The 27,229-nt window shown below is 40.3% G+C and overlaps 1 protein-coding gene and 1 long non-coding RNA gene across 4 annotated transcripts in view; one reads left to right on the forward strand and one right to left on the reverse strand.

The window, feature by feature from the left end:
• Nucleotides 1–27,229, forward strand: part of RORA (RAR related orphan receptor A) — a 388,288-nt gene that overhangs the window by 138,989 nt on the left and 222,070 nt on the right. The window lies entirely within an intron of this gene.
• On the reverse strand, nt 2,052–2,494 carry LOC121111661. Its single transcript, XR_005862805.1, has 2 exons — nt 2,328–2,494; nt 2,052–2,236 (listed from the first exon to the last, which is right to left on the reverse strand). It is a non-coding gene; the product is annotated as an uncharacterized LOC121111661 (long non-coding RNA).

The following is a 27,229-nucleotide window of genomic DNA, read 5'->3' on the forward strand; positions in this document are numbered from 1 at the left end:
ATTCAGTCCAAGAGATGCATATTTACATCTTGGATAGTCAAGGTAAAGAACACACCAACAGAAGTGTCTCTGTATAACTCAGCAGAACTTGGGCCGTGTTCTTTACCTTAAGGAATCAAGGTTTTCCTTTCTATGATGCCAGACTTTCATAAAATCTGTTCTAACGTTCATAAAAGGATAAAAGGCATGAGAAGAGCTGTGTGTCTGCTAGTGGTAAGGCTAGTGAAGATCACACCGAGCCATGTTCTCCTTAGATAGAATTTGGATCTCATTCTGTCAGAGGGAGAAACTAGAAGTTTGACTTTGGTACTCCAGGTGATGTGTACAAACCAGCAGAGTTAAATGTTAATTTTCATCTTGGTGGTTAAGTAATAGATGTCATCCTTCTTGGCTCTTCCTACAATCTCTCATCTGCAGGCAAATAATTTTCCTCCTTTGCATTTACTTACGAATGCTTTTGACTGTGTAGATGTTAAAGGCAGCTGAGGTTTGGTAGATTGGCAAACTGATGGATTCAAGATTTGATTCTTCAATATTTAAGCTAACGGGAGGTTTTCCCGTTGTCTTGATCATGTGCCCTAAAACCATTCCTCTGTTCAGGAATGGAATTAATCATTTCTTCTGCAGTATTCCCAGTTAGATGGAGATGTGTTCCTGATCATGGAACTTTATCTATTTAGTACCTATAGTTTCTTCCTCTAGAAATTGAGCACAGTTTAATTCATCTGAGAAGTTACAAACGAATATGCTGTTTCTGTAGCAGCATGAAATCAGTTGTGCTTGTACACCAGCTCCGTGTATGCCAGCTGATGTGGTTTCATGAACTGGGGTTGCCAATACTGGATTAAGCCTTATGATGCTGCTAGAACTGACTGGGAGGATGAGGACAGCTGTGTTTCCTTTACAGTTGAATTGACTGTGATTCTGTCTGTACCGTGCATTGGAAGAATCAAGCAGATGTAATGTTAATAATCACAGTAACAGAAGCAAATGTACTTTAGATAATCTATGAAGTAACGGTTGTGTCTCACCAAGCGTCAGCGAGTAGAGATTTACAGAGTGGTAAATGCCTTAAGAAGACTTATCTTAAGTCAATGTTTTTGGCCTGTTTAGAACTTGGATTCCTTCCTGCACAGCCTCAGCAGCGTGCTGTTGCTCTGAGGACTACATAGCACATGAGCTACGTGATACCTACCTCGCCTGTACAACTTTAGGACAGTATGCTGTTGTAAGACTTCACTTGGGCTCCTGGATCTCTGCTCTTGTGGCTGCTGGAAAGCTGGCCTTACAGTAGCTGATTTTGCTACTAAAGAAAAGTCACTGCGGTGTGTTTCAGTGATTTTATTCTGTATTAAATGTGCTTCCTAATCTACACGGGTTTTTTTATATCATCATCTCATCCAAGTCCATCTAACAGCTTTTTCCATCGGGGCCATTTTCAGACAAAGGGCTTTCAGAGCAAAGCTGCTTCTCTCTGAGTGCATTTTTCACAAGAATGGTGTGGGGTTGTTGCTGTTATATCTTTTATTATATATATAAAAAAAATAATCTAAGAATGAATTTCATGTTTTCTTTGTAAAATATGAACTTAGTTTCAAAATCCACCAACTCTGTAGTGTTCCCTGCTTGGAGGGTGCTCTTCTGAGGTAATGCTTCTACTTCCGTATTTGCAGGCAGATGTTTTAATGATCTGAATGATGATCATGTGTTGCTTATTACCTGTTCTATGAGGGATGAAAAACCTGGAGAGTGATTAGTGATCCTGCACTTCCCTCGAGTGATGAGGATCTGAAATAAAAGAGAAGAATGCAGAAAATAGAGCATAAAAAATTAATGTTTTACTTATAAAAATCTGTCAGATTAAGCACAAAAAGGAAAGAGGAAGAAGGCAATGCTTACAGTGAGTGCTGCTGAAACAAGTGAGAGATTTGAATCCAGTTCCGAATGCTTTATGTATAGTTGATTATTAGGTTTTATTTTGATTGTTACTCTCTTGTTTTTGCATTGTCGAAGTTTAACTTCGTTGTATAAGAATGTCAGGAAGGAAATTTCTGGTTTGGAGATTTATTGTTATTATTGATCCATGTAAATACAGAATCATTGTGGTTTTTGTCACGTCAGAGGCATGAACAGGTCAGCTGTACATAATCAGTACACCAGCACTTCAACTGTTCTCAATTTTAGCAAGGCCTTGAAATCAATTAGGCCATCCAAGGTATGCAAATACTGTTCCAAGCTGTCAGGAGATTCAGACAGGTAGCATGTGAGCTCACAGATCCTTCATGGTTTTTGTTTGGGGTGGAGGGGGGAAGATTAGAAGTATAAACCTCAGACTGGTGTGTGATTCAAGATGTAGTAGTAAATCCCTCATAAGAGAGGGTGGGACCATTTTCAGAAGCCTTCTGAAGACTTAAGCACAGCAGGAGAACCAGAGGCCTCAGTCTGTGCATGCTGCAAGGGAAGATCCTGCTTGGAATGGGAGTAGTAGGGCTCTGGTTTCCAAGAGAGGTTCTGGAATCTCTGTATCATGTGTTTATATATTTGCAAGTGGGTCTTCACTGGCATGTAATGAAATACGATTTTCTTACAGTCATTACAAATGACATGTAGCACCTTTCAGTGTCTCATCTTTTGATCATAAAATACCCTTCCTACTGCAATCTAGTTACTAGTGGGTTTTATCTGGATTTGCCACAAAGCAGCGTTTGCCATTTTAGTATGAAAGTAGTACTGTTGCTGTAGCATATCTGCTCCCCAGTGTTGGAACCAGTGTGGCATATGGGTTTTTTTAGGGCATGTTTTAAGAATTTCTATCAATTCTTAAGACAGTGTTTTGGAGCTGTGAGAGATTAAGCACAAAACCTCACTGATCTTTTGTATTTGTTTCTGACACAACACATAGACTGTTTGGAAATGATACTGTTAGATCCTATTCAAACAGAGGGAATCAGTGTTTTTTTTGAAATAGTTAACCTGTCCTTTGAACATGATGTGAGCTACTGAGAAACCTCAGCAGTGGACAACCTGTGGAGAGAACTGCAAGCTGCTGTGTATGGTATACCTGTAATGGAAAGTTAGTTTTGTCTAAAATGCTCTGCTCTTAGATTTATGCTCTGAAATGACTGAAGCAGGCTAAGCATAGAACTTCTGAAATATCCTGCTTACATGCTATCATTCAGGCAGTATTTGATAAAAATCATTTAAGTGGAGTGGTTCTACATGGCTATTTACTGCTCTTAGCTGTTTAACGCTCAAAATTACGAAGCCTTAGAATGATTGTTGGTTTTTAGTGCACAGCAGATGGATGTGCAAACGTTGTTTAGGAGTTCCATGGGAGATGAGCTTGCACCATTTGTGGTTCATGTGTTTATTAATCTGCTGGATTTGATTCCTTCTATTTTACATAGTGCACATTAACGACTTGGTAAGCTCTCAGTCATGGTCTGATGTGGTCTAGCTGTGTCTTTAGAAATCTGCTACTACACATACCAAAATGCAGACCCACGCATGTGAAGGGTGATGGCCGGCTGACTTCCAGGAGTCTGACTCTGCATGGGAAAGGTGCCTGTCCCCTCATTCTCACTTTAAAGAAAGTTGGCTTTTCATTGCCAAGTGCACAACTTAATACTTTTCTGCTCTGACATGTCTTTTGTTTAATTAAGGGAATGTGTGACCAGATTCTGCCCTGGCAGAACTCTCATGGAGTTAGAATGGATGTATGTATTAGACATTTTCAATCTCCTGTTCATCGTACTTTGTTATTTAGGCTTATGACTTCTTATGTAGATTTTGTACTTGGAAAACGACCTTACAACGGTAATTTATCCTGTCTTTTTGCAGACAAGTAGAAGGTGGGGAGACTGTGGTGAAGAGTTAGCTGTGGTTTCATTTATTAGCTACAGTCGTGCGTCAAATTCTTTAACTGTAGTAACAGCCTTGTACTAAGATTGTATTTCTGCAGAGCTCATCAGGAGGTCATGGATTGAGAAGCTCAAAATATCTGTTTATATATATCTGTTCAGAGTTCAACAGCATGAGATTTTTAGTACCATAGTTATTTCACTTGTGCTCTTTGCCCATGCACTTGATGTATGCCTCAGTTTTATTAAGATCTCTTTAGAACCGACTTTAAAGAACTCGGCTTGATCCTTGCACCTTGGATTGGCCTTAGGACCTCTTCCAAACAGATGTCCTGACTGATGCTTCTCAAGGCGTCTGCAGGTATCCAGGATTTAGCAGAAGCATAAATAGCCTTGAGGAGAGGAAAAGGTCACAAGCTTACTTAACAGAACAAGCCAAAAAAATAGTTTACTTGTTAAAACAGTTGAAATCCTTCTTTGCTTTCATCTTGTTTGTTGGTGGATGTTTTATGTTCCATTTTTAACAGCAAATTAATCTATTCTGTCAAGAAATGCTGTCAATAAAGTGGAAGCTTAGTAGGTAATTTATATCAAGGAATAAAATCTCATAAATAGGAGGAAAAAAAAAAGGTGTTCAGTGCTGTAAAGTGAATGTCTTTGAGATGTTCAAAAGGGCTGTGTAAAATTTCCCCACTTTGTCTTGTGGTGTTTGTGAAGCAGGATCCTGCAGATCAGAGGCTGTACATTCTTGGGCCATGGCCGTGCATCAAGAACCCTGTGATCTGCATACGTTTAGGAGGGACAGCACACAAACCTCATTGCTGGCATGGACAGAGCACCATACATTTTGCACTGGGGGGGAAATGAATGTGCTAAACAGCTATTCCTATCAAAAGCAGCAAAATGATTTGTCTTGCTTTCCTTACTAATCATCTGCTCCTCTTTCCCTCAAATTAACGTGATGTTATGGAGCTGTCAGATGAGGTCACTGATCCATCCGTTTGTCTGTGATGTTACCTTTCAGGGAAAGATACAAAACAACTCTACTTAGCAAACCAGTTCATCTGTCTCTGCTGGCAGGGGGTGTATTAATTATCCATACAAACTCTGGGAGATTCTCCTCATCTCTTGGCCTTTTATGATCTCCTCTGGCAATGAGTTCCACTGGCTGCTGTGTCTGTTTAGCTTGATCTCTTCATGCATTTTTCTGTGTGAAAGGGTAGACAAACAGGTTATATGTTCTTTACCTTTCAAAAACTACCAATTCATTATGTATATTTCTATCCTATATGATCATCTATTTCCAGAATGAAAGTGCCCAAATTTCATAACCATATGTGCAGTTTCCTTACATTGAATTATCTTAATGCAGCTGTTACATATTATGCCTTTTGTTTATGCAGTAAACTCCTTGTAAAATTTTCTTTGCGTGAGAAACATCAGAGAGAATATGTTTATTCTGTGTGATATCATGATTATTTGAAGTTTTTCTAATTAAAACAAAAACACAAGAACAACACCCTAAGCACAAAATGTATGCCACTGGGTGCTGGGCCTTTGCCTTTGGTTTCAATTCTCTCTTAGCTTCAGTGTTCTTCCTTTCTTCTGTTCTTCTGCCTTGCTTCTCTTGTTCTCCCTCAAGCCTTGCTGTGCACCGTCAGTTATTTCCATTCTAGTTGGTCTTTCTTAAGCAGGCTGTGAGTATCTAGAGGCCAGAATAAGTGAGATTTGTCTTGTTAGTTCAGAGCAAAATCCTGCTTACCAGTGTCTCTTTTTTTTTTGTATTTGACAGCACTTTCTCAAAAATGTCTTCCGTGCAAAATTAGAACTGAAGATATGTTGTTATATGCCAGGGGAGCAGGGGATGAAGAATTTAGAAAGCCATGCATCTGCAAATAGCTCTGTGACCAGATTGTTACATGGCTTTGTGAAATGCTTATAACCCAGCTCTGCCTCCCTTTTTGCCACTGTAAAATGCCTAAATAATACTTTTCTCACCATGGCTTCTATGGCTTTATTGAGGCTTAATTAGTAGATGCCCACAACGCACAGAAAAAATTGCCATGTTTCTTGGAGTTAATTACAGTGATATGCTTAGTGGTGCCAAAAGCCCATAAGATTGCCCTTGTGAGAATGGTCGGAGTTGGCTGCTGCCAAGTGTTTCCTGCAGGTTGCAGATCTAAGAAAACCCACAGCTGAATTTCTTACGTTGAATAGCGTGAAATAATTAAACAAATTGCTCACTTTATAGTATCTACACGCTTTAGATGATTAATGGTTAATCCAGGATCTAGCAGAGAGCCTCTCTCTTCTTTCATCTGGTAATACCAGCTATCAAAGATGACTTGAGTTTCCTCTTCAAAGGACAACTGATCTGATAGCCAGCTTACAAGGAGCCCCTTTTGCTCCTGTTGGCTTGATGCAGGTGTTTATGTGCAGGTAAGATAACTGCAATCTGCAATCTGCAGTGAATGAGCTTTGTGTATTACATTTGACTTTTGAGAGGGAAGTTTGGGAAGTCCTCTTTGCTCTGTAATAAACATGTGGCTTCGGGTCATGTGCATCTCTTCTGGAGGCTTTGGCTCTGGATATCCATATTCTTGACCATCAGTGCAGTGGGTAGCTGCACGCTGTCAGTTGTGAACTTGACAGTGGCTGTGGCTGAGAAGTTGTGGTGCGTCGGGCTGCCTCTGTGACAGGGCGTCTGCATGTGCGTGAAGAAATGTGATTTCTCTTCTGTTTCCCTTTGCTGTGGTTCGCCAGTACTTTCTGTCCCAAAGCTCAGTCCCATATGCTCTACACCTAGACACACCCCAGCTTTCACACTGCTTTCCATTTCTGATTTGGCAGTGCAAGTCTGAGCATTTGGATCCCCACAAGTAGCAGTTACTGCCCATATGAAGCAGAGGCAGTACCTAAGTAAGTTTCTAATATCTTCTAACGATCTGTTTTCAAGTGTCTCTTCTTGGCTCTAGTTATAAAAAGCATTGGAATGCAACAAGGTATGCCTGTATCCCTTGTTTCTACTGCTTACTTCAGGATTGGCAGGTTTTTTGAATAGCTGAACTAAACAAAATAAAGAAGGGGGTGGGGTTGGAGGCAGAGGGTGTCAGATGCTCCTGGGTGCTCTTCCAATATAAGTCAAGAAAGTTGCAGATAAATATGGCAGTGCTTGCTGTACACCTTGTGAAGTAATTTAAGAAGAGTCCTTTGAGTTTAACCAAAGGCTTTGTCGCTGGCAGCAAAAGATTTGCCACCTGAGGAAACCAGCGTGATGACTGCTGTTAAGGAATAGCTGTTATCTGAACTGAGATTTGTGTATGAGACTCTTCCTGTTTTCTCTATTCAAGGAAGCAGGAAGCATGACATTGCTGGTGCTTACCTGTATGGTAATGTGGGTAGGAATGCTGCTGTTTTACAGCAACAGCTGTGTAGGGTATTCACTAAAACATGTAACAATGGCTGTGCTAGGTCAGGTCAAGCTCAAGCATCCTGTCTGAAATGGTAGCCCTGTGTCTAAACCATTGAATATAAAATCAAATTTAATATTTTAAATTCAGCATTTGCATTCAGAGGAAATGAAAGCTTCCATGCTCTTTATGAAGCCATTGCTCTAGTTCCCTCTATATTCATTCTTTTAGCACATTCAGAAGCTCTCTGATGTTCAAGATTGAATTAACAGGATTCCCCCTGCTGTTTCTATTGAATTCAGTTAATATAATGAGTTTATTGTTAAATTACACAAAATAAAGTCTGCCGTGTGGCAGTAATACCAGTGAGATCGCATAATTTCCGCCTGGTAACGAGTGTCTGTACTGCAGGTTAGAACTTAAGTGGTGGGCTGTGTGTGTCTGTCAGACATGTTAAATACTTATCATAATAATTTTATTTGGACGCATAATCAGCTATAAAAGCAGTGTGCCTGTGACATGGATCTCAATACTTCCCTCCCTAGCATGGTGAGTTGATTACCCTATGGACTTCTTGCTTCACTTGTGTATGCTTGAAAACTCACCAAGTGTTTTCCTGATGTGGTTAATACATATTGTCTTACCTGTTGCTAAACCCAAGTATTTGAAGAGCTGTTGCTTAAACTGATGCCCCGGTGAAATTATTCGCTCTGATGCTTATGATAATACAGACGTGTTCTGGGGAAGGGCTCGACCATACCTTAAACACCAACCAGGCAGCACAGCCCTGCTTGCTCAGCAGCTATAAGCTATATTCTTATGTTTTCTTCTGTGCTGCTGCAGTTTCATCATATAAAGAAGTTTTATGTGTCTTTTTAAACTAGTTTTTTCTTTTTTGTTCCATTGTGTGTTATTTCTCTGCTTGATAGCACCCCTTATCTGTAATCTCTCTTACTGTTTTGTGCATGCATGTCTCCTTTTGTAGCCAAATGTAAAAGCTAGCTAGAAACTAAATGTTTGTGTATTTTCACATTAATTCAAGTGTCAGAGTCCTGGGGCTTTAGGATGATTATCGTCAATGACTGCAGGATTTGTCCCAAGTGAATGTCGCTACAGAGCATTATTTGTTTTTTTCTTAATTTGACGCACTTTGATATTCTGCGAGGTGCCTGTTCCTCTATGAACCGCAGGAATTTCTAGCATTGATGCCTGTCCAGACCTGGAAAAAACATAAGATTCAATTTTGCTGTTTGTTTGGGTTGGTTCCGATCTCCAAATGATACAGGCCTGTTTGTGGTTTGCAGGCTTGTTTATATTTTGAGAGGATTCTAGCGCTTGGATTTTGGTCCATTGCTAATTGAAATCCCATTAAACTTAATGCCTGCTTTTGATTGATTTAAAACTGTTGTTTGATTGGTAAAACTCTGAGAGATGTGGCTTTGGCACTTAAATGCTTGCAAGGCATGTGTGTGTGTGGATCTAAACCTGAGACGATTGCATAAGCCCCTCTGCAAACTGCTGACTTACTGCTGATGCTTACTCTGAGATGAGATTTATTTAACATTTGGAAAGTAACGTGTAGCTAATGTTATTACCATTCTTTCAGGCTTTATTTGAAAATAAAATAAAACAAGAATAAGAAAACCAAACCCAAACCACTCCACTTCTGGAAAGTTATTTTTCTTTCCTGTAAAAGACCTCTACACATTAAATATATTCAATAATTTTTCCATCAGTTGAGCGGCACAAACTATTAAATGTTAACTGCAGAAAGGTTGCTGTTCCAGCTGCTAAACTATTTGAAATGTTAAACATGTTACAGGAAGTTGTTTTTTCCACTCTTTTAAGTGGTTCTAAATGTTGGAGAGATGTTTAAAATTCTTACCTCTCTTGCCCTCCCCAGAAATCCATCTGCAGCTCAGCTGCTCACAACGGTCTTTGCAGTCGGGGCCTGTTTAGGTTTTGCTCATGAAACCAAGTGTGAAATCTGTGGCCACGAGCCAATCCTGTCCCATAAGGCTGAGATGGCTGCAGTCGTCTCAGAAGCTAAAAGGAGAGGAAATGGGAGGACAAGGCTGCGTATTTATAAAATCCAGCCTCTCCAGGCATTGTGTTTGATCATGCAGGACTTCTTTGTAGGCCATCTCCAAAGGCTTCCTGCTGCAGGGTTCTCTTCTGTGCTTCTGCAGAGGGAGCAGTGTGTGCCCTGTCAGGACACAGGGCTTCTGCTGTTGCTGGATGACCGTGGGGGACTCATCTTACTTCGGCTTGTCCCGGTCCCCACGCGTGGTTTGGGTAATAACTTGCATTCTGATTCCACAGGGACTGCTTGAGAGAGGTTGGTTAGAAGTTGGCTTCTCTTATGCTGATTTGGGGTGTCAGATTAAATTCACAGGTATATGACAAATCACAGAGACCCATGTAGGTTGTTATGTGATGTCCTTAAAGGAGCTTGAACTCTGTTGGAAATAGTAAATGCTTTGTGTGTAAGTAAGTACAGTAATTTCTTCAGAGTGGACAGTCATGCACTGGTACAGTGGCCAGCATGAGTGGAGTCCCATCATGTTACAATAAAACAAACTTCCCTGTGTAGATGAGAGGCTCCCAAGCCCCTGATTAGGTAAGCAGCAAAACCCTGTCCTTCTTAAGGCTCTGAGGGTGGATGGACAGCATTTCTGTGGCCATTCTTTTCTCTTTTCATTTTCTTTGTGCATTTGGTGTACAATTTTTTTTTCTTCAACAGAAAGACAAACAATGTAGTAGGTGGACCAGCCTTGGTTGGCAAAACACGTTTCTGAGGGAGAAAAAACAGCCTTAGTAAATCCGGTGCCTAGAAAGAGAAGCAGGCACGAGGTACTGCATGGATATTTCCCTGCTCTTTCCTGAACTGGGCTGTTAGCTCAAATAGGTAGAGAGAAGACGAGAAGTTCCAAGCTGAACTGGGACTCCTGGCAAGCGTCAAATCAGTCTGAAAATACCACTCCAAGTTAGAGACAGTGCTCCAGTTAGAAGTGTGACATCCCACACAGATCAATGTGAACAACTGCGCTGGGAAAAGTGTTGGGTTTATCTGCTGTTAAATAAGAAAACATGTCTAGCTGTAAGACAGGAGAAAGGATGGAACTGGAATGAGGAGCAGGGGGGCTTGAAGAAGAAAATCCTGCTCCAAGGTCACCTTTTACCAAAGTTAGGGAGGGGAGATTGAAGAGAGCTTTCTTGCTGCCTTTGATGGCTAAGGGCTGCTGCAGTCCTGGCAAACCTCTCAGGAGTGGTTCGGGAAGATGTGCTGCCATACCTGAGGCAGACGCTCATTTATCTGAGGCGCAGTGCTCCGACTGCTAACAACCAGCCCAAATTGGCTTATTTTTTCACATTTGTCACAGAGCCAGCTGCATTGTGTCAGTTGTGCCTCTGAACAGGGAAGCTCAAACCCAGAAAAAGTTTGTCATTACTATTAAGTGTTTCTTCATCCTCTTGTCCTTTCTTTTTTTTTTTTCTTATTACAAACTATGTTTTTAACTCTCCTTTTTCCTTTTGTTACCTTGGAACCTTTCCATTCTCTTCTGCACATAGGTGCTCATTCCTGACAGTATCTTGTTAGAACACTCACTGACAAAAAAGGAGGAATTACATAACTCTCAGATACTCTAAACCCCATTGTAGTATCTGCCTGTATGAGGCACCAAATAGGGTTTTGTACTGGAGATGGAAGGGACAATGAGAAAAGATGGTGGACGAATCACTCCTTGTTGGGGTGATGTTTGAGTTTTCAGTCTTGTGAGCTCTATGCCTTGTTTCCCACAAAGGGATTTCTGTCAGAGCCTCTACAAGAAATGTTTGTACCAGGAATTTTGGTGAAGCCTTGCTCACCAGTCTTGCTGCCTGGGAAAAATGTTGACTGGTATTCTTATTAATTATACAATGCAGCAATTATCACATATGTGTGGTCTGGCCATCTTCCCCCATCTAGATCAGGGATTGGTACACCAGGTGGCTTCATATACCAGAAAGGTGCTTTCATCAATGAGAAGATGTGTACCCAGCACAGGATATTGCTGGATGGGACAGTTATGTTTGTACATCACTTCATGGCAGGTGCAGGTATTCTCAAAGGCATCTTCAGGGTAAATGACTTGTCCCAGGTCATCCAGCGGATCAGTGGCAAAGCTGGGAATATTCTAGAAATATTCCTGAGCCCCAGGCCTAATGCTGCTATTCTAAACTTAAGTGTATGCAGTCTGCTTTTCAGGCCATTTTTCTGGGAATTGGTAAGTAACAGTCACAAGAGTTAACAAATAACAGAAAAATACACTATTTTAGACTATATAGCATTTAGAACATTAAATTTTTGTAGTGGTGCTAGTTAGGCATGTTGATCTTTAATCTCCTTAGTAGTTTGTTGGGATTTAACTTAGCTCTGTTTGGATTGCTGTCTGTTTTCACCCATGAATGCTTTCCCTTCAGGACATGGAGTTGTCCTTCGATTTCCTAACTGTATTTTATCTTGTCTCAGCCATGGAAGAGGAGATTCTCTTTCTGTTCATCTGCAGCCAGACACATTTTGGAGCAAAACGTAGAACCTGTCTGTACTGGTATGATGAGTGGTCATTTCTTAGACTTATTTTAAATATGATCTCTGTATCACTTTGTGCTCTGACTACACTTGCTGCCCTCAAATAAGTAATACTGACTAGATCTCAGCTGGATTGAAGGTAATTTCTAGGTAGTGTTTCTCCTTTTCCTCTCTCTGGCAAATTTGTCTGTGTGTCCCCTGGTGATGAGATGAGGGCTGCTGCATTGCTGCAGAAACCCTTCTCAGAGAAGTCAAGAGAAATATATATAGAGAGGAAAGAAAACCGAACAACCAAGGATTGCCTGCATGCATACCAGACAAACCTCTCCAATTTGAGATGAGTCTTGCTCTGTTTCTGATAATGAGAGAGAGCAGCAAGTGCCCCCAGTTTACATCAGGTACCCTAAAACAGCAAACTAAGTTTTGGGGCTTTGGTAAAAGAGAGCTCCCACTCACCTCTGCTGTTATATTGTGACATTTTAAACAGATCTCTTGGAAAGAAATGCTTTCCTGCTTGAAAGCATTACAGTTTCCTGTACTGTAATAGCTGATGAGTGAGGTAGTGGTAGAACTGACAGAACGATAATACTGGTCGTGCTTGGAGACACCATCTGTACAGCTGGAAAAGTTGCTAAAATGAAGAACCTAAATCATTTCCAGAAACAAATCCATTCACAGACTTAGGAGCATTTGCCATGGAAGATTTATTCAGTACGGACTACTTAGTTACAGGTGCTGCTACTTAAATGTCACTCATGCACAGCTGAGCGCTGGTTTTGACATCAGGTTGAACAGTCATAAGAAAGCCCTGTTACAATGACAGTCACTAACGAGTTCCTTCACGTGGAGAGCACTGTAAATATAGGTACCCAGACCTTGAGACTTACTGGTAATGTAAGTGAATCTAACGATAGACGAAGTGTGGTAAGAGAATGCTATTGTCTTACTTTTGTGATTATTTCCACCACAGCAGGTGAGGCAGTTGCGCTTCAGCAGTGTCGATGTGCTCCAAATACCGGTCCCTGAAAGCACCTAACGCTTTCACAGCTCCTGGTGGCTGTGTGGGTTTTTTAGTCTCAGAACCCTTCTGAATGCAAGTGAAGATTTATGCTTTTAAGTGCCCCTTTTGTACTGGATAGAGGTAAATCTACCAAGCACAAATAAAATGTGCCACTGCTTAAAAAAAAACTAAAAAATCAGGTAACTTTAAAATGTGCCCTTGCATTGTTTTCTGTCCCAGATGATGTCAGTTGAGCAGCAGGTAGGCATGGAGATGGCTTCCCGGTGATGTTGTTAGTGATGGAAGCGCTGGAAACAGCATTTCTATCCAAGAGACTTAAAATTGTGCAATTCAGCTCAGGATTGTTGAATGCACTGAATAGCCAACAGTTTTTTGTTAGTTTTGTGCACTAGGATTTTTTTTTTCTTTTTTTTTTTTTGTGGTTAAGTAACTTGAGATGATCTTTCTATGACTTCTGGCATTTACAGCTGAAAATTGAGGTATTTTACACAAAATGGATAATGAATGAAAATTGGTAATGAAAAAGGGAAAACACAATAACCGTCTGTTTGACTTCTTCAGAAAAGTGATATTCTTCTTTGAGATATTGTGTTTTAAACAATCTTCTCTTCTAATTAAAGTGATCCTGAAAGCTGCTGGTGTTCTGAATGAACTTGCCTTGCCTATAAGGATCCTGTTCTGGACTTAGTCCTGCTCCAAAATACAAAATACATCTGGCAGATTACTCTGGTTCATTTTCTTGGCTGTTCTCATAACTTGTTGCTAGAGCACTGCACTAGTGGAAACTGGCTCATTTACTGGTGCTTAGAGCTCACGTTAGCAGGCGGCCATAACACATGGCAAGTTGTGTGGTTTGAAAGCAGCTGCTAACAAATGATGAAACGTATCTTACTGCCAGTGCGATAAAAGAACCTGTGGTATCATTTAGATAAATGAAAGCTGACTTAGTATTTCAATGAGCAGTGATTTGGAGTGTGTAGGAGAACGCAGGCTTCTGAAGTTCTGGTTTGTGGGGCTGGCACTGGCAGCCCAGCCCAGCAGCAGCACTGCAGGTACGCAGCAGGAGAGCTGCAGGGTGAGCACCGGGGCACTGCTTTGCTGTGGGGCAGGCACGGTGGCTGTAGGAAATGCTTCCAGGGGGCTGCTCTCCGTGCCTTTTGTGGCTCCTCAGAGACAACACCCTATTCCTACTGCAGCCCTAATTATTGACAAGGATGTATGCTAGGTGCCAAGGGAGTTACTTGTCTAAATATCTTCAAAATATCAATTTAAGTCTCTTCACATTAAAGAATTGTTGGTGTTGTCTCTGTGCTAAGGTTTCTAGCTAAGGAAATCAGTGTGCTTTGAGATCTGGTACAAGGGAATGACAGACTAGAAAGATGAGACAGGTTGTTTATGTGGTGATGTGGTCAGCAGCACAGGCAGATGCTATGTATGGCCAATGTACACATGCACTGAGGAGCAGAATGCCGCATAATCACTAACCTTCAATAGCTGCTCACCAGGGAACTCGTTTCCAAATCCTTAGTGAGGTGATACTACTGACCGTAAAGGGATTGGTAGAGAACATGAAGCCCGAGTGTCACCAATCTGTAACGGTACTGCGTGTTGAAGGTCTCTGAGGCACCGTTGGCCCAAGTGGTGGAACGCACTTCCTGGATTCTGAGCAGAAGCTCAGGAATTAGACTTGGGTATATCTCATCCCAAACAAGTAGCCCCTGGGTTATGGCTGTGCATTACATTTGACCAGGCGTTTGCACACACATACAGGCTTAGGCAATTTCTCAAATATGCTTGTGGAGAGGGTCAGAGCTGCTAGCTTGTATTCTTACTGCAGGCAAAGCAGACTCACTGCAGTGAGTTCTTGGTCCTAGAAATTGTCTGGTACCTACAAAATAGGCCGAGTGGTTGTTGTCAGTGTGGAGGCCTTCTGTTTGGAGCGTAATTATAAATCCAGACTTTTTGTTTCTTTTCAGTTCAGGATGTTACTTACTTTGCTGGGAAATACGTGTCATGGAAGTCAAATAATACCAACCGCATTACAGCAACTTTAAAGACTAGCTATTGTGCAAACTAACAACTATCCAGCAAAATGAATTATTTCTAATTTATTTGCTTTTAATAGCACCTACCGTGTTCAATGTACAAAGAAAGCATAAAATATTCTATTTGTAGTAAACTCCCCTGGGTGTAACAGGGCTAACTGCAGGCTGAAGTAGTGTTTGTGCATGGTAAAATAGTGTTTTATATTTTATCTATGTAAAATCTGGAGTAGAGCTCGAAGCACCACAATGTAGTGTTTTGCCTCGGAGACACACGAAAGGCTTCTGGAAGTCTGGCTGTTAATGGACTTATTTACCCTTTTCTACCATTCTGGTTTCAGCTGGGACAGAGTTGATTTTCTTCACAGCGTCTGGTATGATGCTGTGGATTGGCTTTAGGAGAAGAAAAAGAAATTATAGCACACCAGCATTCTAGTAGTTGCTGAGCAGTGCTGTACAGAGCCAGGGACGTTTCAGGTTTTCAGCTCCTTGTAACCTCCTGCCAGCAATGGAGCTGAGAGGACACAGAGAGCTGGGAGGGGCAGAATCGGGGCAGCTGACCTAACCTGGCCAAAGGGGTATTCCACACCATATGATATGGTCTGAAAAAAAACCCAGAAAACTGGGAGGAGCTGGCTGTGGGGGCAGCTGCTGCTCAGAGACTGTCTGGGCATTATGCAGTGGGTGGTGAGCAATTGCTTTGTGCATCACTTGTTTTGTACATATACGTGTGTGTGTACACATGTATATATGTATATATTATTAGCATTACTATTATTTTTCCTATTTTTCCTTCCTTTTCTGTCTTAAATAGTTTTTATCTCAACCTACAATTTCTACCTTTTATTATCTTTTTTTTTTATTCCCCTGTTATTTCCCCCATCCCTCTGTAGGAGGGAGGGAGATGGGGAGGACTGAGCAAAGGGCTGTGTGGTGTTCTGCTGCCTACCAGGTTAAACTACAGCACTTACCTTGCAGTGTACAGAGGTATTTTCAGAGCACATGAGTATGTTGTATCTTGAATAGATATGGAATTGTTGTATTAGTATGAAAGAATGTGACAGTAAATGTAATAAGAGGATTGGCACCTTGAATTCCATATGAAAATGTAGCATTCTCTGTGAAAAGCTTTTTCTTTTGTTTTAAAAATAGTTTATATAGCATAGCTCTGCTGTAGAATTGTTCACATAAGCATGGTAGCACGTGAGTCATCCGATCAGATGCAAAATGAATGTTTGTGGTAGAAAGTGTACCGAATGCTTTTCTCCCCCTCCCTTTCAGAAAATAGGTTCTGCCAGATAGCATGCAACTGCACACAGTCCCACTGTTCTGTGGTCAGGATTTCAGCTGGAACAGTGGAAGAAGATGAATGTTAAATTCTTGCCTGCACTTGCCAGAGTGTCTTTTTGGAAGATTATTTAAATGGTATTTGCTCATCATTCAGAATAAGCTACTTGACTGATTTATGAATCTTTTTATTGGTTGAATTTAGTCAAAATAAGCAGTAAAGTTTTATTTAGCACTATCATACGAAGCCTTGAGTTTCTAAAGGACTCATATATGTAGTTGACCTTTCAGTTTTAAAGGGGTTGTGGGTTTGGTTCATCTCTAACTATGAAAATAAATGATTGTTTTGCAGCATAATAAATAATGCGGATTTAGGGGAACACTCTTAATGGCAATATTCTTAGTCTTCAACCAGCACAGCCTGGCTTTCGCCTTAAATTTCACCACTTAATGTCTCCAGAATTCTATGTGGTGTGAATATACAGCTCCTCCTAGCCTGTCATGGAGATGGAGAAACAGCTACTGTTGCAGACTGTGTTTCTAAGAGGGATACACTTGTCAGCCTACCAGCATCCCTTGTGGTAGTTGGTTTGTATTGGTTTGGGGTTCTTTGTTGCTTTTTAAAACATGTTAATGTCAGTATTTTTAGTAGATGGTACAAGATGAGGCCCAGGCAGTCCATTCCTTGAGGCTGAGTGCTAAGAGACATGCATTTACACACAACTTTGCATAAATGGTTTCTTAGTTACCTTCACGCATGCTTCTCAAGCACTATTTTCAAACCTTAGGGTTCAGAGCAGAAGCTGGATCTTGCCTATAGCTTGGAGCAGTTGTGCACTTCATCTGTGACCCACCGTTACAGGTGCTGCTGTGGAACAGTAGATGAACCTCCTTCATTTCAAGGTAGATTTTTGAGGTTCCTGCTAAGCAACTCTAAGAAGTATTCAATTTGAACCTTAGTTTAGATTATTTTCCACAGTGCCTTTAAAAAGTCAGCTTTTGTCCTTATTAAGAAAGGGTGAAGGTGACAGGGAAGAATTTCTTATTTTTCTCTTTATAGCAGACGGAACATTTTAGCAAAGCTAAGCCTGATTTATGTTGGTAGCTGACACTGGGGACATCCCTGTGAAGTTTTCATAATGGGAAAAGAATACAAGCCACGTACGTTTTATTGCAGATCTGAAAAGGTGTATATGGTCCCTGCCTGGGCAATGATCTGCACCTATTAAAAAAACAAAAATAAAAAAAATTGGGGGGTCATGATTATTGAGTGGCCCCTGGAAAAAGCACAGCAGACTTGAGAACTAGAGGCTGTAAGGGATCACGGTCCATATTGTGAGGGGAGGGACAGGATGAAACTGCTGTGCTGTCACTGAACCAGCGTGTGGGGGTGACCTGCAGGGCTGCTGTAGATCATCGTCATCTTCATTTTATTTTTTCAGAGAATCCATGGGATTTAGAAGTGAAAATATCCTTGTTATATATGACAAAGCTGCTTTAGATAAGACTCAGATTTTTGGAGTGGATCGATCGTTAAAATCTTTGTTTTCCAACTGAAAGGAAACTTAGTTACTAATCAAATTTATAAATATTATGCAGAAGTATAAGTAAAATAACTGCTTTCTTATAGCACTGAATAACCACAGTCCATCTCGATGTTGGTTGTTAGAGACCACAGTAATCTATCCTCGTAGCTCTCTAAGCAGCTGCTTGTACTCCCCACTGGGCAGGGGGTGGGGTTAAGCCATTTAACACTGGTGCAGTACATTCTGTGTGCTCTGTAGTGCACCCCCCCTTATTTACATAGATGGGATTGATCTCTTCTGATTGAATTCAGTTATAATCTGAATCTGTGTAGGGTCATGTAGTCGGAAAGCTGCTGCTTTTCTGAGGCAGCACCGAGGGCAGGAGCTGTTTGTTTACGTCCTGCTTTACTTGGTGTTATTTATTATTGGTATCACGGAAAAGCATCGTGCCCATTTCCAGGAGCTGGGGGGCTAACCTGGCCGTCCAGACTCAGGGCCTGGATGTGGCTGAGGGCATTGCAGGGGGCACGAGGCTGGGCACTCCCTGCCTGCTCCCACAGCGCCCAGGCCGTGTCAGGGCTGGGGGTGAGCTTCTGTGGGCCCCCGCCTTGCGGAACCCCCCCGCCCTCCCTGCTTAATCCAGCCATGTGCCCGAGTGCTCAGCAAGGGGGATTATTTTAAGTCTGCATATTTTCATCTTCCCTGCGTCCAGGTCAATTTACTGGCTGGGCACAGTGAGCCAGAAACTGATTGGTGTGGCGCGGTGCGGAAGCTGCCAGCTGAACTTTAATAAAAGGCGAGGCATCAATTTGAGAGGTTACTATGTTTACAGGTTCTCCTGCCGGAAAAATCACAGGAAAGCCAGACCAAAATAAACAGCCAGTTTTTCTTTTTTCCTTCCTTTGTGGCTAGGTGATTATATTTAAGAGAAGTGTAGGAATTTCCATCTTTCCAGTGACACCATATGAGAACCCGCTTAGCACTGAATAGTGACAGCAAATGCTGAAGTGGAAAAAATATTTTCATCCATCTGCACTAATCTTCTTTTACTCCAAGATTTAGAGAGAGGGGGAAAAAATGAAAGAGTGGAATCAGAAAAATCTTAAAAGCTCGGCTTAAGCTTTTAGCTTTGCCAGCTCATTCCCTAGTCAATGAAGAAAGTGCCAGACTTCTGCATTTGTGGTGGGGATATTGGGATTTTAATAATTTGAACAGTGATGCCTGCAGACCTTATTACTGGAAATAAATAAATATCAGCCCTGAAATATAAACAGAGGAAGGAGAAGTAATAGCTGTGCAGAATTGATTTTTTTTTAAAGTGGGGTGGAATACAGTGTATGACTGGAAAAAAACCATAGACTAGTACCTTGATGTTCAGAGAAACCTGTAGAAATAGCCTGTTTTTTTTTTTTCTGTTCCTACATAATTTCTATCTTATGCCACTGAATCAGTGATCACACGCGTTGTTGTGAACTGCACTGATCACTGCCTTTGGAGCCCTGCTGAACTGATAGCAAACTTGGAAGGATTTGAATGTGCTGAATTATTCTCTCACTGCTTTTACCTTGATATATGTCACATTTTCAAGGACTTTTTTGTAAGAAAGCCTAGGGTATTTTACTCCTTTTCGGCACTGGATCAGACTTGAAAGTCGCAAGCTTGCTTAATCAGGGATATTTTTTTCTTACACTGTTTTGGGGCCATCCTTACAAATACAGGGAAGTACTGGATTTCTTAGTGCTATGTGTGAATCTTGTTTTAAAGCTGGAACTTCCCATTCAGAATCTTAAGCAAATATGTGAAAAAACAACAACAGTTTCTTTGAAAATCTTTGAAAATTTGAGATGCAAAGAAAGGTGTTGTAGCTCCGGTCCACAATGAGTGGATAACAAAATAGCTGGGAAGGGAATGATTACCAAACGAAGGACTTTGCAGAAGTCAGTACCTCTCTTCTCCCTCGGGGTGGGTCAGCTAAAAATATTACTTGGGTTTTTCTGCTGAACAAAAAGCCTGGGCTAAGAACCAAAGTTAGGACACCAGGAACAAAAACATCCTTTTGAATTAATCTTTGGCAAAGTAACCCACCATTTCAAATATTCTTCTGGTTCAGATTTTTTCCTCTTACCATGCCTCTGCTGCTTTATTAATGCTAACTGTGGGTTTTTTGTGCATTCCATTCCCTGTTCCTATGTATTTCACTGCATATTTCTGCCTTCTTTATCCTTTTGAGGAGGAAAGCAAATATAAATATCGTGTAATTCAGTTTTGAGGTTCCTGTATTTTTTTGTTGTTGACCTTTGAATAGTGGGTAGAGTTTTCTTCTAACTAGAGTTAGTACTGATCAGTGTTGTGGGAATGTGTTTTGTAAAGTAATAGCCAAGTAGACTTAAATCAAGACTTCTGTATTTTGCCATGTGTGCTAAGTATTTGAGCATGAAGATTTGGGCATCTAAAGTCACTGTAGGTTGTGTATGGGCTGAGAGGTCACATTAGGAAAATCTGATTTCATGTAATTCAGCTTATTCACAATCTTTAGGTAAATAAAGAACATTGTTTTTATCTATGTCATTAACATAACATGTTTCAATTCAGAAGGTGTTGGTAAAGGTCAAATAATATAGATTATATGCTAACCAAGTCGCCGATCCTGTCTGCTTCTGGATTCCTGAATATGAGATTACTGTATTTGTTGAAAACCCGATTCAAAAAGGAATCCATCTATGCTGTATTGTGTGTCCAAACTGCAGTGCCTGTTGACAAAACAAGACATCTGTGATGTGTTCAGTGTTACTACATTGTCTACTGGTTTGAAAATGGGCATTACACGACTGCTGAGATATAGAATTAAAGGACACAAAGAAAATCTCTTTTCTGGTTCATCTTGTATGGGGCGTATATATATAAGGACAATTTTCTTTTCTCATTTTCATGCAAGAATACCTGCTGTTTAACTTACACTGACTTTAATGTGCTCTTCATAGACCACGTTTTCTTACTGTGTATTTTTGTATTATTTAGTGCAGTAAAAATACTATCTAACATCTCATATAGAAATACCCAGTGTTTCCCTTCAATATGCTGCTTAGTCGATCAGCTGGTCCTACTGGAGTACTTATTGTCTTCTGAGATGCTGGAAGAAAATTTTCCTTTGAAAATTTCCTTTGTAATTGTGATTTTGTGGGGATTTTTGTTGCCCTCTGTGAAATGCAAAGACTGCTTTCCCCAGTTCCATTTTTTTGAAGTTCCTGTAGTGCACTACTGACTTAAATGTAGCAAGAGAGTACTGAGCAGGGCAGTGAGGATCTTTCTGAGGCTAGAGAAGCATGGGAATGCTGCAATGCAAAACTTTGCAGTAGAAGATGATTAACTTATAGAAGGATTACTTGAACTGTTGCTTCAGACATCACCTATGCTGTCACCTTGACCTATCATTGTCATCTACTACCCTTCCGGTGCTGCTCACACACAGTTCTTGGAGTAAAAACATTGTTACATGTTCAGAATTTCAAGATCTAGATCCAGACTAATTGCAGTTGGCAGAGTTTATATTCAGGACTTAACAGAGGGAAGTTCTTGTTTTGCTTTTATTCCAAACGTATAGGAGGTGAAGTGATTCTATTATGGAGGTGGTATTAGCCAGGGAAAACAATCTTGCCTTTAGAGTTGTGTGGTGCCTGTTGTAATTGCCATGTTGGTTTTGATTAAATCACTGTTTTCAATACGCATTTGCTTTCCATAAAAGCTTTGTCAACCTCTATTCTGATTTCTTTGGGTTCTAATCTGAGTCTTTGTTCTTCTGGGACAAATAGTCTGAAGGTTGATGTTTTGCCAAAATGAATACTAGAGCACTTCCAAAAGGAATTACAATGAGAACTAGGGAAAGCCACTTTGCTTCTGAATGAGGAATCTTTCAAAGAGTTTAATGATCTTTAATACATAGTAATTTTCACTTCAGTTAATTTGATTTAACTTCACTTGAATGGGAATGTGCAGACAAGCAACAAATCCCATTGATTTTCTTTGGGACTCAAGTTCTTAAAAAATACCCAAACAAACAAAAAAAAACTTTGAGAAAATATGGATAAGGGTGCATCTGAAAATGTTATCTGATCTTCTCCTTTGTTTAAGAAGTACTTAAAACAAAACCAGCAAACAAACAAAACCAACCACATTTATCTTTTGTCGCACCTTTGTCAGTTATGCAAAATTGTAATAAATCCACTTCTATTTTAAGAGCTTCTCTCATCGCTGTGGGTGACCACATCATGGTCACTCAGAAGCTGATGGTGCCGTGAGCTTGGAAGAGGTCTCCAAGTGCTGTAGCCCCCGCACATCAGAATTAGTTATCCTCATCTGCCTAACATATTTAAGTTGCTGGAAGAAAGAGCGTAGGAGAGGCTTAGTACAACATTTTTACTCCTTGCATTTGTAGAAATTAGCTGGGTTCTGGTTTATTTATTTACACCATGGGTGGAGAGGAATAGAATTCTGCGTATAAACAGCAATCATTACCGGCTGTTTTATAGTCATGAAAATCCTGGAATGCTTCTTCCAGATGGTTCTCAACATGCAGCACAGCAGCTTTCTGAGATTTTTTATGACATCAGCAAACTATCACTTCATTCAGCTATTAAATGGAGCCGAACTCAGACTGAAGAGTAGAAATACATTATTTTTTTTCACCCGTGCTTGTGATCCAGTGCAAATAAATGATGATCTGGGAGTTTGGAATTTGTCTTGCTTGAAAGTAAATCACAGAGCTCACTTGAGGTGCTAACACTTTTCTGCTGAAAATGCCATGGATGCCCTGTCTGCTTTATATGTGCAAGGTTTGAGGGAATATGGATTTCTTTTCAATGCCGTATTACTATCAACAATTTCTTTCATGTTTATAATAGTCTGTTTGGTGATTTGCACTAGATTAGAGTTTCACAGAACTATCACTGCTGTATCATAGTTGTTTCCTCCTTATTCTAATAAGTAAGCATGATGGCAGATGAAGTTTGAGCTAGTGTATGTAATGATAGTAAATAGTTAGCTAACAGTTGGTCATAGATGATTGAGTAATTGGTCTTGAACAGAGCTGGAAGGCCATGCTGTTAGTTACTAATTTCTTTCCAATATAAAGCATGTGGTTTCTTTTGTTTAGTTCTAGTAGTCTGTGGTTGATGAAGAAATAACCTTCTGGGTTATTTCTTTTGATCCCTGAAATACTTAGTCATTTGTATTCTAACAAGCCATGTATCCAATGATATTGTTATTAGATGAGAGGTCATCTTAGCCATTCCTCAGCCTGAAGGCAGGATCTTTATCTGGAAAGTGTTTCTGACAGATGTGTGCCTTAAAAAAAACTTCTCAGGTGCGTGGACATTCTGTAACTTCCTCGGATAATCCACATCAGGTATCCATAATGTGCAATCTAAATCTGGTTGCTTTGTTCAATTTGTACTCATTATTTTCCATGGAATCCTCAGAACTCAAAGAGAGAAATACAACTCCTCCCCTGAGTGGATTTTATTTGCAAACTCCTATCCTGTCTCTGTATGGTCTTCTAGTATCTAGGCCATAAAGCAAATAGCATCTTTCAGTATTTCCTTATATCCCTGTTACCCGTTCCTGTTCTCTGTGCTCTTTCCAGCTGATGAGCATCTTTGAGATGCTTGAAAGTATCAGATTCTCCCGAGTTATCTCCAACCCTGTCCTTCCCCCATGTTTTTGTGTAATTACTTGTGTGAACCAAGTTTTGTATTTGTTCTTCCTGATTTAAGACTTGTTTCATACCACTCTCCAATTTGTTGAGATCACAAGCAGTTTGAAAGAATGAGAATTCAAGTGATCCTTCCCACCTTTAGACTGCTTGAAGATCAAGTATTTTCCTTTATTGTGAAATGCTGCTATTAAATACTGCTGGTAAATGACTGCTTCCTGAATCAGTGCCAGTAGGAACCTTATCCAGTTGGCAAAAAACAGCCTCCAAGCACGCCAACATTTTTTCCTTCCCCGGAGTACTGTTGTCATCCTCATATGTTCAGGTTTAGATAGCTGAAATTTGGTCCTTCGTGTCTTTCCGTTGATTCAGCTGTATTATGTGTGTGTTATGTTAGCAGTCTAACTGAAATGATGCAGGCTCCTTTGCTTAAACAGCCCTATATGCTGGGATAGGACCAGCCTATAATTCACTTATTTTGCAATAAGGGTCTGGGCCTACCTTTGTATATTTTCACGTTCTTCTAGCATAAGGTTAGGATTCATTTATGTAGATCTGTACAATAGTGTTAAGCCTATGGTAAGTCATTTGGCCTCCAAATATTCCTTGAAAGGACAGCGAGACCTACCAACCTATTTTCATCCATCTTTTCCAGAAACATTTCAGTCTTGGATTCTGGATGCCTTGACCCATCTATCACTGCAGTCATTACATTGCCAATAGGAAAAAAGTCCTTAGGGTAAAATATGTGATGCTTCCCAAGACTTATCATTTAAATGTTCTCTCTGCTTCCTTTTTTTTTTTTTTCTCTCTTCCCTGTCTGATGCCCTAGGTGTTGTTTAGGAAAAAATGACGGCTTCCTTCCTTGATGGTTGAAGGAAATTATCTTCAGGAACTGGTTTTCAATACATTGTTTGAGCCGATAAATCTTTAACAGATGATTGCTCATTAAATTAATTCAGCTCTTAGTCTTAATATTGTCATCAGCATCCATAAATCAGAAGAACTGAAAAGTGTGTGTTGTGTGTCAGCTTGGAGCATGCCTCTCAGGGACTTAAGCTCTTGACTTTAATGGGAGTTAAGATGAGCTTCTTAACTGTAAAACATGAAGGAGAGAGAAATTAAATGGACTTCTGTTATTTTCTTGGGTGCTTTTACTCTTGTAAATGGCAAATTATTAAATTAATATTGATGCTTCTCATTTTTAAGCCATTTCCCCCCCAATAATATTGTGGGGAAAAAAAGTAGATTTCCTTTACAGCCACAAGCATTGTTCCGTGCCAGCACGGAGCTCTTTATTGATCAGACTGAAATGAGCTGAGACAAGCAAAGAGTGTGGGGCAGTAGGTGCTCCTCCAGCACTCCACCTGGCATCATGGAGAGAAGGAAAAGAGAAGATTCAGGTGTCTGCAGTTAACACTGGACTGACTAGCGGCCTAGAATAAAGCAGGCGACCATGAGCTGGTGCTTCATGAAGGTGAGGGGCTTTCAAGCAGAATACATGAGTTTGATCTTTTATTATCACCAGTAGGAGAGGGAGGGGGAAATGAGGAAAAAATAGTAATAAAAACGAAGGGTAGCCCATGTTAAATACTGATGTGTTTGTTTAGCCACTGGAAAAGAAAAGTTAAAATAAATCAACATCATTTCATGAGGTGATTGTGTAATGAGACATAGTGGTTATCTGGGAAAGGCATTTTTAATTAGATGTTAAATGAAACAATAACAGCCCTCAAACTTAGTTCAACTTTTTATATCGAAAATAATAATCGAAGTTGCTTATATAAAGAGTACAAGACAATCTAGTTGCATGTTCAGATAACTAAGTAAATGCAGTCAGGAATGAATTAAGGCAAGATTTTTTCAATAGCTTCAGGTGGTTTGGTTTTGCAATATTTAGTATTTTAGGACCTTCAGAGGAAAATCCATTTGCATGAGCACCTGAGCTATATCAAAACTGTGTAGATTCCACATATTTCTATGTTTTTCAAGTTAAAGTAGAAAAGCAGTTAGGATTACTGAGTGGCTTCTTGGAATTATATCACAGCTTTCTACTCTCTAGCAGTGGTAATTAATTGATGAAGTTGTGAATATGGGAATGTGCACCATCTTAACTGTTCTGTAATTAAGCTTCAGAAATGAGTGTTTCGGTGTGGTACAGCCCAAATCATTTGGCTGTCTTGCTTTCCTCCTGTATTTCATCTTTCTGGTGACTGAAAGCAGCTCGGTGAAGCCGTGCAGACTGTGCAGCATGCTGCAGGCATGCAGGTAATACAGCATACACTCAGGTTGTAGCAAAAAAGAAGCTACAGTATCAAGTCCGTCTTGCTGACCTTCCTATCACTTGGAAGTGGATGTTGGTGGTGGGGTAGGTGGCATCTTGATTAGTGATGCACAGTAACGAGAAACAGACACCCACCTTTTTCTGAAAGTTGGTGATAAGTTTGATAAAGAGCTGTATGTGAAACTCGCAGCTGGATAGTTTTGATGCTTAAGAGATAGTTGGTATAGCAGCTAATGGATGTTCCCACAGATGAGTATAGTTTACTAGCCATAGTCTTTTGGCTACTGTGGAACAATCGGTGGACCCTATCTCTCATCAAACTGTCAATGGGGTTAATATCATTACAAAGAAAAGAAAAAATACGCATGTTCTACTGTAGTAATTTCATTAGTAATTAGGTGGGAATCAAGTTGTTAAACAATCAAAATTTGTGTATCTGCCTTCTCCACTAACATGCACGGGGAATCAGGCCTCCAGTACTGTAAGGAGTTGTGTAATCTGCACAGATATATTCTCATAGTCTCAATTTCATAAATGAAATTAATTTTGTAAGCTGGCTTCCAGTACTGCAAACCTGTTGTGTTCTCTGGAGGCCTTTTTGAAATGGCAGCTGTACACAGTGCAGGCTCTGAGAACAAGGAGGATTTCCTTCCCACTCAGAGGAAGTGCTGCATTCCTCAGATTGCACAAAATTGAACTAGGACTGCAAATGTGAGGGGTAAAACCTTCAGGACATGCTAAGTGCATCAGCATCACCATTTGGAACCAAACGATAGTCTCCAGAAAATCTTCTATCCCCATTATGAACAGCAGACAAAAGGTTGTGAAGGGTGGTTGTGACTGATTGCTGATGAAGTTATGGCATACTGCAGCTAGTGAGGCTCCTGCTAACAAAAGACATAATATATATTGCTACAGATCACATAATGGTAAATGAACTCTTACTGCTTCTGTGGCAACTGGATTGATTGTTGTGTCCACCTCCAAACAGATCTTGCTTTGTTTTACAAGTAAGCGTATTTGTCCCTGCTGTGTTGAAGTCAGAAGGTGTCAAACACGCAGAGCTCAAAGTGAAGACTGTAGTGATGTGCATGGGAGCTAGCTGCAGCTTTTGCAGACATTGCTTGTCATGTGCACGTATAGTAATAAAGGACACGCAGTCTTCTCTTGCAAATACGATCTTGTTTTCACAGACCCATATACCTAGAATGTTATGGCAAGATAGCAGCGTGTTTGGTTGCCAGACACCGATTTCATATCAGTGATTACTGAAAACAAAGAAAACCTGATGAAAAATACCATTAAACTTTCTTAAATGCATTTGAGAAAATTACATTTGCAAGAAAGTCAGCTTAAAAAGTTTTTCAGTTTGGAGCCTGTGATGCAAATTTCTCCTAACTAAAATGCTGTATCCATTGCCCAAAGTGAGAATTTGAGTGTTTCTGTATTTAATATTCACTGCCCTGAAACCAAAAAGGAAGAGTCACTACAGAAGGATAAGGATGACCATAGATATTTC

The sequence above is a fragment of the Gallus gallus genome, chromosome 10, assembly GCF_016699485.2.
Source record: "Gallus gallus isolate bGalGal1 chromosome 10, bGalGal1.mat.broiler.GRCg7b, whole genome shotgun sequence".
Lineage (NCBI taxonomy): Eukaryota > Metazoa > Chordata > Aves > Galliformes > Phasianidae > Gallus > Gallus gallus.